Source organism: Nuphar pumila, chromosome 13, assembly GCF_984573655.1.
Source record: "Nuphar pumila chromosome 13, dmNupPumi1.hap1.1, whole genome shotgun sequence".
NCBI classification, from domain to species: domain Eukaryota; kingdom Viridiplantae; phylum Streptophyta; class Magnoliopsida; order Nymphaeales; family Nymphaeaceae; genus Nuphar; species Nuphar pumila.
In genome coordinates, this window is record NC_143261.1 from 16,518,296 (window position 1) to 16,527,411 (window position 9,116).

Here is a 9,116-nt window from a genome sequence, read left to right on the forward strand (position 1 = left end):
TAAAGCATCCAAGCATTTGTGGCCCAATGGTAGCGCGTCTGACTTCAGGTCAGAAAGTTGCGTGTTCGAGTTACGTCAGGTTCAAAAAGCCTCTTCAAGATCATGGGCAAGAAAATGGTGGTGGGGTTTTGATGTTTCCGCTGGTCATCAACAGCAAGTATGTCTGGTAACAAGGCTTTAAATGTTGCTGATCACGTTGTTCGAACAAGGACTTGGGCACATATTGTTGGTGCGTCTTCAATTTCTTCTCCTAACAAGGTCCTACCTCCTCCTTTAGAAGATGAGAATAAATCTAAGCTCTAGTGATTATTATGCTAAAGAAAAAGAAATACTTCTGAAAGTATTGTAGGATTGATACAACGAGCACTAGAAGGTGAATAGTGTTTTTAATCTTTATCTTTGAAATTTAAAAGAATTTGAATACTACAAATCAATCACACAAAGAAAACAAGAATTTTATCCTCGTTCGGTCTTCTAGGCTTACATTCAGTCCTCAAGCAAAACCCGCTTGAGATTTCCACTATCATACTTTTGTCACCACAAGATCAAACGGACTAGAACCGGTCATGATCATGGGCAAGAAAATGGTGGTGGTGTTGGTGTTGATGTTGATGTTTCTACTGGTCATCTACGGCAAGTATGTCTAGTAACAAAGCTTTAAATGTTGATGATCACGTTGTTCTAACAAGGACTTGGACACATTGTTGGTGCGTCTTCAATTTCTTCTCCTAACAAGGTCCTACCTCCTCCTTTAGAAGATCAGAATAAATCTAATCTTTGGTGGTTATTATGCCAGAAAAAAAGAAATACTTCTGAAAGTATTGTAGGATCGATGCACCGAGCACTAGAGGGTGAATAGTGTTTTTAATCTTCATCTTTGAAATTTAAAGGAATTTGAATACTATAAAAGAATCACACACAAAGAACACAAGAATTTTATCCTGGTTCGGTCTTCAAGACTTACATTCAGTCCTCAAGCAAAACCCGCTTGAGATTTTCACTATCACACTTGTGTCACCACAAAATCAAACAGACTAAAATCGGTCACACTTTCAACAATAACCTTGCTGAAAGCAAACTTCTCCTTTAAACCAAGGAGACTCTATCCTTTTACAGAAAAATTGAAATAACCAACTTACAATCAACCTATAAGCCTTTCTTATGAATGCAAATGGAGTAAAATAGGTTTCTAAGGCTCTTGAAATACTCAACTCATGCTTTCACTAATTCACAAAAAGAATTGGAGTGAAAAACTAGAGTGAAAATACTCAGTGAGTGAGAAAATAATTACTTGAATGAATAGAAGTAAAAAACAAAGAATTTGATATTTCTCTTGATGATTTTGATGTAGATCTCATTCTTATTTATAGCTAAAGAATTCAAGATGTTGGTGGTATGAAGGGGTGTCAAACAGAGGTTTTTGAACAGTCAAAAATGTTTAAAAAATGAAAAGATGTACCTTTTAAAAGTTTCAGAAAATGGCTATATTAGTCAATTGGAATAGTTATTAGTCAACTTAAATCAAATATTAGCAGATTGACAGTTAAAGTTAGTCGACTAATGTGTCTAGCCGAACATATTTAAATTTTAGTTTTTGAAACTTAGTCGACTAAAGAAAAGTTAGTCGACTAATGAGAAATAATCAGTAGACTGAAAAACTTTCAGTCGACTCCTGCTAAACTTTTCAGAAATTGAACATTCTGGCCGGTCGACTAAGAAAACTTTCAGTCGACTCCTGCTAAATTTTTCAGAAATCAAACATTCTGGTCGGTCGACTTAGAGTCGATTAGTCGACTAATCAAAAAGTTTACGTTTTGCTTTGAAAAACTGATGCAAAAAATTCAGTCGACTGATGAGTCTATTGGTCGATTGATAAACCTGAAAATGTGGGTAAAGAGTTTTCTAAAATAATTTTCACCAAGGGTTTTTTTAGAAAAGTTTTTCTTAAGTATTTGTACGTGAAATGCAAGTAAGATATGCAATCAAAGTAAGGCTCTTACAAGAATCTAAGACTTTTACAGAGATTTACATTTTTACACTTATCTTCACAGATTCTTCAACGAATTCTTCAATTCTTTTCATCTTTCTTTATTGCCTTAGTTGAAATTCAGTTGTTTCAGTTGTTCATCATCAAAATCTTGTGCTTGAATTATCGTGTACAGCTTTCTTGTCTTAACAATCTCTCCCTTTTTTATGATGACAAACTAATCACAGATAGAGCATTGATAAACGGATAGAAAACTTAAACTTACTCTCCCTAACAATATGTTGTCAAAACATAAGAAGTTAGCATAATATCAAACACATTTATCAAACACATTCTTCTCATGCATATTGGTGTTCTTCTCCCCCTTTGTCATGATCAAAAGGAGTAGGTAGAGTCAAAGTATAAAAACTAATGCAGATACAAGTTCAAAATATTACAACCTAAAAATGTTATCAAAGCAATATCAGTAAACAAAGTTTAAGAGAAGTGTTGCTTGAGCATCTCCTTGATTTCAGCTATATCAGACTGAATAGATGAAAGTTGTTGAGTAACATCTTCACAAAATGTATATTGTTGAAGTTTCAAGGCTTCAATGCATTTTGGGATTTCATCATCATCTTTTCCAGTAGAAAATCTCTTCCTTTTGCCTTGAGATGGAGGCAATATAGGAGATGGTGATGGTTCAGGAGATATAGGAGATCCAGAGGATGAAGACACTGGATAGAAAAGTTGTATGCATTTAAGAATATTTCCATCAAAGATTTCCTTTTGAGTAACAGACTTTTTAGTATCCAGAGGCACTTTGAAATATGTAAAGATTCGAGTAAGGATTAAGTCATATGGAAGAAAAGGTTTTTGCTTCCATAAAGTAGTAAAGAAGACATGTGCCTAGTTTGCAAATATATTTTCAAATAAGACATATAGAGCAGTAGAAAGATCAGTGAAAAAATAATCAAAAGATCCTATCTTTGGAAGAACATTGTGAGCAAGAATTCTTCTTGCAATTCGTGCGCGAGGTTGAAGATTAGTATTTTAAAAAGGAGGACAATGAGGAGCACCTGAAAGTAGTATTTGGTTAAAAAACTTTTCATCCTCAAGTTCAACGGAATTAAAACGAGTGCCAAAAGATGAAACATTAAGAATCTTTCTAAGAAGTTTGTAATCAGATTTGATTTCAACATCTCTAACGAGAGAGGAAAGAAAACCGGTATCGTGATCTATTTGTAAACTTGTGTAAAACAAATGGATCAATAAATGATAATAATCACGATCGGAATAAGCATCAAAAAGATATGAAATTCCTATAAACAATGCCTTGAGATTATATTGTCATAGACATAAAAAAAACATTTCGACCGGATAAAATTGGAAGGGCAGATATAGATCCAAACCTATCATACATAAGAGGATTTTGAAGAAGGCTAAGAGAGAATCCATGCCAAGCCTTGGTTGTGGGTGTGGATGAGGAAGGAGAAACATGTCCAGAGGCGATTTTCTGATGAGGCATCGTCGTCAAGAAAGGGGCAAAGAAACTACAACATGTCAAAGATGGTGTTGTTACCCTTTGTTTTTAAAACAAGTAAGTTATCGGTTCTATTTTTTTTAAATAAACAACTACCAATCGACTAATCGTCAAATGTCAGTCGACTAAAAAGTTCAGTTTTAAAAATTTTCAAGTAAAATAAAGATTTCAAAAACAAATTATAAGTCTAATAATGAGCAAATGCCTAGTTCTCTTCTAATTCTCATAAAATCTTCATTTGTGAGTGGTTTAATAAAGATGTCGGCATGTTGTGCATTTATGGGTATAAAATTTAAAAAAATATTACCTTTTAAAACATGATCTCGTAAAAAATGATGTATCACTTCAATATGCTTAGTTCTTGAACATTGAACAGGATTTTTTGAAAGATTTATAGCACTAGTGTTATCATAATAAATTGTTGTTATGGAGTAGTTCAAACCAAAATATCTTAAGGTTTGCTTCATCCATAGTACTTGTGAACATGCTAAACTAGCTGCTATATATTCCGCTTCAGTAGTTGAGAGTGATACTGAATTTTGTTTTTTACTAAACCAAGAGACTAAGAAATGTCTTAAGAAGTGACAAGTTACACTAGTACTCTTGCGATCAGATTTATTTCCAGCAAAATTTGCATCACTATATGAAACTAAATCGAAGGAAGAAGATTTTGGGTAAAACAAACCAAAGTCTGAAGTATCTTTCAAGTATCGAAGAATTTATTTTATAGCAATTAAATGAGATTCCTTTGGATTAGATTGAAATCTAGCACACATACAAACACTAAACATTATATCAGATTGACTAGCAGTTAAGTATAATAGAGATCCAATCACACCTCTGTAGAGCTTAGTATCTACAGTTTTGCCATTTTCGTCTTTGTCAAGAGAGGTAGTTGTGCTCATAGGATTTCTTCTTGATTTAGATTAGTCCATGACAAATATTTTAAGAAGTTCTTTTGTATACTTGGCTTGGTTGATGATGATTCTTTTTTCAGTTTGCTTTATTTAAAGTCCAAGGAAGTAGTTCAATTCACCCATTAAGCTCATTTCAAACTCTTTCTGCATAGCTTTAGCAAAATCTTTGTAAAGAGAATCATTAGTAGAATCAAATATTATATCATCAACATAAATTTGCATAATAAGAATATTTGAATTTAGATTTTTAATAAATAGAGTTGAGTCTACCCGACCGATGGAAAAACCAGATTTTTCTAAAAAACTTTGTAGTCTTTCATACCATGCTCTTGGTACTTGTTTGAGTCCGTATAAAGCTCTTTTTAATTTGTAGACTCTTTCTAGATATTTTTCATCTTCAAAGCCTAGAGGTTGTTCTACATAAACTTCTTCATTGATGTATCCATTCAAAAATACACTCTTAACGTCAATTTGGTAGAACTTAAAATTTTTTTAGCTAGCAAAAGCAAGCATCATTCGAATTGACTCCAATCGAGCCACTGGTGCAAAGGTTTCATCAAAATCTATGCCTTCTTCTTGGTTATAGCCTTGTGCTACTAGCCTTGATTTATTTCGAATGACTTCGTCGTTCTCGACCAGCTTGTTCCGGAAGACTCATCTTGTTCCAATTACCGGATGATCCTTTGGTCTATCAACTAGATCTCATACATCATTCTGAGTGAATTGGTTAAGTTCTTCAAACATGGCCAAAAGCCAAAATTCATCATCACAGGCTTCATTGATATTTTTTTGTTCTATTTTTTATATGAAAGCAAAATTTGCATTATATTCTTCCAATTGACTTCTAGTTTGGACACCACTCTTTATTTCTTCAATAATTTGCTCATGTGGATGATTACAAAGTTCTTTCCAAACTGGTAAAAGATTTTGAGGAATATTTTCTTGTGAAGCGCTTTCTATCAAAGGTTCTCCTTGAGGTATGACTTCTTCTCCTTCACTTAGTGGTGTAACCTACTCACAATTCTCATCAAATACAATGTGTAAGACTCTTCAATGCAAAAAGTTCTTTTATTAAAAACACAATAAGCTTTGCTTTTAGAAGAATATCCAAGAAATATTGCTTCGTCTGATTTTGAATCAAACTTATCAAGATTATCTTTGGTATTTAACAAGAAGCATTTACTACCAAAAAATTTGAAATATGAGATCTTTGGGATATGATCATAATACAATTCAAAATTTGTTTATGTAAAAATGGTCGAATAAAAACGTGGTTTAGAACGTAACATGTTGTATTTACTGCTTTAGCCCAAAAGTATTTTGGTAAATTTTTATCTTGAAGCATGGTTCTAGCACATTCTTGCAATGTTTTATTCTTTCTATCAATAACTCCATTTTTGGGAGTTGTTTTAGGAAAAAAAAAGTTTTGAGATATTCCATGTAATTCACAGAAGTTTAGAAAAGATTCATTTTCAAATTATCTTCCATGATCACTACAAACAGTAATAATAGAGGTAGATTTTTTATTTGTAATTCTTATACAGAGTTTAAAAAATTCAGAAAAAAAACCATCATTTTTGCTTTTCAGAAAAATTACCCAAGTAAAACGAGAATAATCATCTACTATAACAAAAGCATATTTACTACCATTCAAACTTTGAACTCTAAATGATCCAAATAGATCTAAATGTAAAAGTTTGAGAGGACGCTTTGTTGAAATTATATCTTTTGCTATGAAAGAAATCTTGATTTGTTTACCCATTTGCCAAGCATCACATAAATGATTCTTTTTGTATGATATTCTAGGTAGGCCTTTAACAAGATTATTCTTGGATAACTTAGAAAATAATTTGAAGTTAACATGTTCAAGTCTCTTACGCCATAACCATTGAATTTTATTTAAAGCAATAAGGCATTTTTCATTGAAGGTGGGTAACTCATCAAGATAAAGTTCATATACATTGTTCCTTCTTTTTCCTTTAAAGATGATCTTTTTCGAACAAGAATCAGAAATTAAGCAAAAATCAATTTCAAAAAAAACAAGAAAACTTTTGTCACATAATTGACTAATGGATAACAAATTATGCATTAATCCATCTACTAAAAGAATATTTTCTATAACGAAAAATTTTGGATTACCAATATTACCAATACCGATTATCTTTCCCTTACTATTGTCACCAAAGGTGACAGTTCCTTCATCTTTACTTTGAAGGGTGGAAAATAACTCTGGCCTTCCAATCATATGTTTGAAACAACTATTGTCCAAGATCCACTTGTTTCTTATTTTATGTACCTACAACAAAATTGGAAGACAAAGCATTTGACCCCTTTTTATTTTTGGGTTCATGAGAGTTAGTCTTAGGAACCCAAATCCATTTGGATATTGGTTTTCTTTGAAAATAATCATTCTTTCTAACATAAAATGTTTTAGCATTTCTAGAATTATAGAAGGAAGCATGATAAGATGGATAAACATGTCTAGGCTTATATGCATTGAAAGTATCATGATGTGATATGTTTCTATCATGATATACATGTCTAGAAAGCTGAGTCCTTTAAACCAATGATTGAGAATTTTGACTTTGATTTTTTACCACATAGTTTGGTTTATTTTAAGTATCAAAGAAATTATATCTCAATCCAATTTTGTTAATCGAGCATCTTTGAGAACCAAGAAGTTTTTCTAGATTTTCTTGACAATTAGTGAACTTAGTTACTATAGAGAGAAGATCATTAGATTTTTCTTTCAAACTAGATATCTCTTCTTGTAAGACATGGGTTCTAATGCCAATTTCTTTTATCTTAGATGCTTGAGAAAAAAAATTTCTTCTTGCGATCTTTCATCTCTTGAAGTAACACTTTGTTTTTAGAGTTAAGGGTCAAATTTTCTGTTTTCAACTCTTTGTTTTTAAAACTTAGACTCTTAAATTTAGCATATAATTCATTAAAAGCTTCTAATAACTCATCATAATCAAATTGACTTACCAATTCTTCTTGTGCTACAAAGCACATGTTGGCAACTTCTTCATTTGATTCTTTATTAAAAAAAGAGTCGCTTTCATCCCAACTTGCTTGAAATGTCTTTTTCTTCTTTAATTGGTACTTAGGCTTGATTTTGAGAAGAGGACAATCTCTTTTGATATGTCCATCCTTTTTATAGTTGAAACACTTGACTCCATCAGAATTTATTGGTTCAATTTTCTTCACCTTTCTTTAGAATCTTTTTTTTTATGAATCTTTTGAATTGCCTAGTGATAAGGGAAATATCTTCATCTTCATCTGAATCTTCAGAGTCTAAAGTGGCTTTGAATGCAAGAGATTTTTTCTTTGGTTCTTCTTCTTGTCTATCTTGAAGTTGAACTTCATATGCCACAAAATTACCAACTAAGTCTTCAAGAGAAAGGGTGTTTAAATCATTGGCTTCCTCTATCGCTGCGGTCTTTCTCTCCCATTCAGGAGTTAAACACCTTAGGACTTTTCTAACTAAATCCACTTGTGAATATTCTTTCTCAAGAGATTTTAGAGTATTAGTAATATCGACCATTCTAGTTATCATGTCAGAAATTGACTTATTTTACTTCATTTTAAATAACTCAAATTTATGAACTAAAGAGGCAATTTTAGATTTCTTTACCTTTGACATACCTTCATGAGTCACGAGAAGAGTATGTCAAATTTCATTTGCAGTAGAACATTGAGAGATACGATTGAACTCTACTTTGTCAATGGCACAATATAGTGCATTTATAGCTTTAGCATTGAGTGAAACAGTTTTTTTTGCTTCATCGTTCCATAGGCTAAAATCAGTTGATGGTACTTCATACTTTTTTGAAATGACTCTCCAAATTTTAAGATTCATGGATTATAGGAATATTGTCATTCTTACTTTTCAATAGTTATAGTTTGTTCCGTTAAAGAGAGGAGGACGAACTGAGGAGCATCCTTCTTTGTGTTGAGAAGATGATGTTATTATGCTAGATGATGGTAAGATCAAAAGATAGCAAACTTTGCTCTAATACCAAATAAAAGTGTTATAGGATCGATGCAACGAGCACTAGAGGGTGTGAATAGTACTTTTAATCTTTGTCTTTGAAATTTGAAGGAATTTGAATACTGTAAAGCAATCACACACAAAGAACACAAGAATTTTATCCTGATTCGGTCTTCCAGACCTACATTCAGTCTCCAAGCAAAACCCGCTTGAGATTTTCACTATCACACTTGTGTCACCATAAGATCAAACAGGCCAAAATCAGTCTCACTTCCAGCAACAACCCTGCTGAAAGCAAACTTCTCCTTTAAACCAAGGAGACTATTTTTTTATAGAAAAATTAAAATAACCAACTTACAATCAACCTACGAGCCTTTCTTATGAATGCAAATAGAGTGAAATCGGATTCTAAGGCTGCTGAAATACTCAACTCACGATTTCACTAACTCATAAAAAGAATTGGAGTGAAAAACTAGAGTGAAAATACTCAGTGAGTGAGAAAATGAATACTTGAACGAATAAGAGTGAAAACAAAGAATTTGATGTTTCTCTTGATGATTTTGAGTGTAGATCTAATTCTTATTTATAGCTAAAGAATTCAAGACGTTGGTGTTATGAAGGGGTGTCGAACTGAGGTTTTTAAACAGTCAAAAATATTTGAAAAATGAAAAGATGCACCTTTTAAAAGTTTCAGAA